Source organism: Diadema antillarum, unplaced genomic scaffold (genome assembly GCF_040938485.1).
Source record: "Diadema antillarum isolate AM-2024a unplaced genomic scaffold, OU_Dant_1.0 scf00000048, whole genome shotgun sequence".
In the NCBI taxonomy this organism is placed as follows: domain Eukaryota; kingdom Metazoa; phylum Echinodermata; class Echinoidea; order Diadematoida; family Diadematidae; genus Diadema; species Diadema antillarum.
Genome location: NW_027270937.1, coordinates 733,513 through 738,831, shown reverse-complemented (window position 1 = coordinate 738,831; position 5,319 = coordinate 733,513).

The window sequence follows — 5,319 nt, the reverse complement described above, 5'->3', positions numbered from 1 at the left end:
CGTGCGGGGGACGGAGTGCAAATTTAGAATTGGGATAAAAGTAAATTTCATAAGTAAGATATTTCAATTGGTGAGTTTCCATATAAAATATTACAGGCATGACAGGAAAAGGACAAAAAGGACATAAGTTCATGTGACATTCTGCAGGAAACAATACATTGTCACGGTAAGTTCATTACCACAACGAATGTAAAGGAAACATATCAGTAAAAATTCATGCGCCAACAACGAAAACGTTATTCTCAATAGTGAACAGTGTCATTTTATGTAAAGAAAAAAAGAACAGAACAAAATGGAACAATAGTATTCAATTTGTCGACGGATGAGCAGTAATTGATCGACGCTGGCATAGATATTCGGTCGGCTGGAGACGGGCGATGAAACAGCGGGTGGCCGTTGGTCGCACGAAGGTCGCAGCGATGTGCGAAGCGGAGGCAAGGGAAAAGAAAAAGGAACGTTGAAAGAATAGAGACAAAGAAATATGGAAATAGCTTTTTTAAAGAATATTATCTGTTTAATTTCTTTTTCAGCCATTGCGTGTGTCACTGAATTACTTGAAAGATAGCTAATACCAATATCTACTTGTGTGTGTGTGTGTGTGTGTGTGTGTGTGTGTGTGTGTTTCTTTGGTGTCTTTTTTTTTTCTTACTTTTTAAGGTCAGGTAAATGTACTGAAAAGAGATGAACGCGGGATTTGCTGACTGAATGCAGTTAAAGTTTCAATTTTATAACTTATTGAAGATTCGCTTTAAATTTTGGCAGCGCAAGTTGGGAGAGGCACCTTTATATTGCTTATATGATTTTGTTTTTCCCCTTGATATCATTGCTGTCAAACAATAAAGATCAGAAAGAATTGTTCTGAAGTTAAACGTTATTCTTTATTTGTAGATTTCTATTTCTACATTTTCTACGAGAAAATTTACACAGTGTAAGAAGGAACTAAAAATAACTGTCACTCAAATTGTTTTTACTGGAATCTATTTCCGTTTTAAACAAACCATTTAGAGTTATATATACACTAATCATTAAAATCAAACTCCTCGGTAATGTTTAAAGGGCAAGTGACATGACAAACAATAACTTTAAAAGCAGTAATGTTAGAATGCCCATTTTACAAGCTCATGCACACACACACACACACGCACACACACACACACACACACAAAGGCAGATAATCTGGATAGTAAATGTATATGTTTATTGCATGATTATAATATACTATTAATTTCTTATTCATTATTCACATCGTCGTGTTAGTACCTATTCCGTAACTCTTTTGCTTTATGATTTAATTCAACTCAGTTAAATTAAATAATCATTTTATCTCGAATTGGTACATTACTCCTTTTCTTGTGTGTTTCAATTTGATCTATTCACTGTATATGTATGTATATTTGTATTTTGTGTGCAATAGTGTGTAATGTCGTGTAAGCGTAGATTTCTAGGATGTCTCGATGATATTGACTTTGATACTCTTAATGAATATTTATCACCACCTGAATCTGAAATAAATAATGAGTCATTTCAAATAAATTGTACACCGGAGGAGTTTAACGATTTTATTGAAAATAAATATTCTAAGATGATTTGAGTAAATATTTGTCCCGTATTCATATTGATGTGAGAAGCTTGTGCCATAATTTTGATGATTTGTCACTTTTTCTTTCTTCTTTATCTATGCAAACTAAAATTTTTGGCATTAGTGAGACATGGATAAGTGATAATTCACCTTTAACACTGTGCAATATGAATGGTTATGAGTTCGTTGGTAACAGTAGCAAAACAAAACGCGGAGGAGGTGTTGGATTATACATGTATGTACACAAAGACATATCTTTTAATCGCCGTTGTGATCTTGATACCAATACTGATTTTTTAGAGAGTATTTTCATAGAAGTAACAAATTGTAATTCCTCTATTTTGATATGTGTTGTATATAGACCACCCAATAAGTCAGTTAATGAATTTTGTGAGTCTTTGAAAGATATTTCATATATTGTAAAAAAGAAAAGAGAATTTTTTATTTAATGGGAGATTTTAATATTGATTTGCTTAAAGTAGGGCATGTGCAATATGTAAATGAATTTGCGGATTTGTTGTTACTTAATTCTATGCTACCTTTGATTCGTCATCCTACACGTGTATCTGACTCATCCGCTTCATTACTTGACAATATCTTTACCAATGATTCTTGCCAAATCCAGTCCGGAGTTATTCTTACTGATATTATATCAGATCACTTTCCTGTTTATTGCATTTGTAAAAGTGTAATTTCATTGTTAAAAAGAGAGCAAAGACAAGTAAAGAGGGACTTAAATGAAAATATTATATATATATATATTTTTTTTTTTTACGGTCAATGGAATCCATGTCATGGGTATGTGATGGAGATGATGGTAATGCTAGTTTTGATACATTTTCTTTTATTTAGTCACTGACAAATACAATGAATCATTTCCATTAATTTCAACTTGTTGCAAACACAGGAAATGTGTGGTGTACAAAAGATATTCGTAAATTGATAAGGAAGAAATGTAAAATGTATAAATTGTATGATAAGAAGAATCCGAGTGATTATCGTAAAGCTCTTTATAAGAAATATCGAAATAAAGTGACTAATATGGTGAAATTAGCTAAAAAGAAATATTATGAGAAAAAGCTAGCTGACAGTAGCGGAAATAGTAAAAAGATATGGGATGTGATGAATACAGCCTTTAGGAAAAAGTGCAATACGAAAACAATTGTTAAATCTATTAAGTGTAATAATGAAACAGTAGTAAATAGTAAAGAGATTTGTAATTTGTTGAATGCATTTTTTGTCAATATTGGTAATGATATTAATTCTTCCTTTTATGATTCATATGAGTATGATTATCTGCAATATGTTAAAAAAGTTGAGTCAACCGCATTTTTTCAAACCAATTACTTGTAAAGAAATAATTGATATTGTGAACAATTTAAGAATGATGTAAGTGCTGGATATGATAATATTGATGTTCGAATTGTTAAAAGAGCTATTCATTTGTATGTAAACCCCTATGTGCAATATTTAATCAGTGTATGGAATCTGATATTTTTCCAGATAAATTGAAGATAGCCAGAGTTGTACGCAGTTTTAAAGAGTGGTTCCTCTGATGTAATGACAAATTATCGACCAATATCAGTTTTATCTGTTTTTTCCAAAGTTTTTGAAAAATGTATTTCCACTGGGCTTGTTGAATTTCTTACGAAGTGCAATATCATTAAGAAAGATCAGTATGGATTTAGACCGGGGCACTCCACATCTTCTGCTTTGATCGATTTTATTCATAAGGTGATCTGTGCAATAAATAGCGGGAAACTTTACTTGGCTTATTTCCAGACCTCAGTAAAGCATTTGACACGCTTGATCATAATATTCTTTTAGCTAAATTAAGTATGTATGGATTTCGTGGAGTCACTTTAAAACTTTTGAAAAGTTATTTGAGCAATCGTAAGCAGTTTGTGTCCATTGATAAGAATATATCAGATTACAAAAACTTAAGATGTGGGGTGCCCCAGGGATCGATCCTCGGGCCTATTTCATTTCTTTTGCATATAAATGATTTGCCCAATGCTTCTAATATTTTACAATGTATTTTATTTGCAGATGATGCAAGTATATTTTTGTCTCATGATAATATTGATTCTCTACAGGAGGTTTTTTAATAGGGAATTGCATTATGTTAAAAATTGACTGCGAGTTATATATCATTAATCAACATATCAAAAACTAATTTTATGATATTTACAAAGAAAAAATGTAACATTGACACTATATTTATTAACATGTGTGGTTCTCAAATTATGCAGACGTCTTCACTGATATTCCTTGGAGTTCATGTACATAATAAATTGAATTGGTCGAATCATATTAATTTTGTTTGTAATGAATTATCAAAAAATATTGGTGTAATGTATAAACTTAGTTTTTTTCCCAAAGTCTGTTTTAAAATCAATTTATAATGCTATAATTTTACCTCATTTGTATTATGGAATAACTGTTTGGGGCAATGCTCACGAATGTTTCATTGAATGACTTTGAGTGCTTCAAAAACGTGCAATACAAATCATTTCCCATGCCACTTTTCTTGCCCATACCCAACCACTTTCTTTTTATCCCTGAAGATATTGCAGCTGAATGATATGCACAAATATCAAGCTTGAATTTTTATGTATTTGTGTAAAAATCGTTTATTACCAAAGACTCTCTTAGATTTGTTCACTTTTAATAATCAAATTCATAATTATAGCACGCGATCCGCGAATGATTTTCACCTACCTCTATCTCGTACTTCTTTTTATCAACGATCTATTATTTACATAGGTCCTACCCTGTGGAATTCTCTCAGGTTACAAAAAATCTCTCTTCTATAATTACAGCCAAATTCATTGAGATAAAGAGTATAATCTTTTATTCCTTATGTTTCGAGACATCCTGTATTTTGTTGTTGTCATTGTGTGTTTTGTTTTGTTTTGTCTTGTCCTGTTCTTACGTTTTACTTTCATTTGAACACATCATAGATAACTGAAATTAAATGAATAATTTTAGGTCAGCTAAAAATAAGGGACATCTCCCTTCTGGCTGCTACCTATCATAGCATAACTCTTAACCTATATCTACGTGTAATTGTCAATATATTTTTGATTTTTTTTTTCCCCCCTTTCACTGTCTTACTGATATGTTTGTAATCGTATCTGAATATTGATGTATGTATTTGTTTTTTAATATGTTTCTTGCTTTGGTGTAGCTTTGGTGAAATAAAGAAACTTGAAATCATCATATTATTTCAACAGCAACAAAAGTGAAACAAGCAATGAGAGGTACACGACTTTATACATGCCAAGCTTTTTAGTGGATCGCTCAATATCCATTGTAATTTATTCTAGTATACCTCTTTTTTGTTATTGTCAGATCATGAAACAAATACAGCATTTCGTTGTTGTTGTTTTTTTTGTATGCATATCATTTTGTTATAATGTGGATCCAAAAAAATGCATCTTTTGTCTGTTGCAGATGTAATTGTAATAAATTTAAGTCAATTCAATTAGATTCATTTCAATCCATTTCAGTTCTCTGCATTTCAATTCAATACAGTGTAATTCAGTTCAATTCATTTCAGTTCAATTCAATTCAGTTTCATTCAGTTCAATTCAATACGCACCTTGCATGCTGACTTGTACAAATCGCCCCCTTAAATTTCACCCTGCTATGCTTTTAACACTAGTCAACCACAAAAAAAAAGCGTTGATTTCGTTTGCTGAAAAGGCGCGTTCTTTAGTCAAATCGTATTGCTGAGA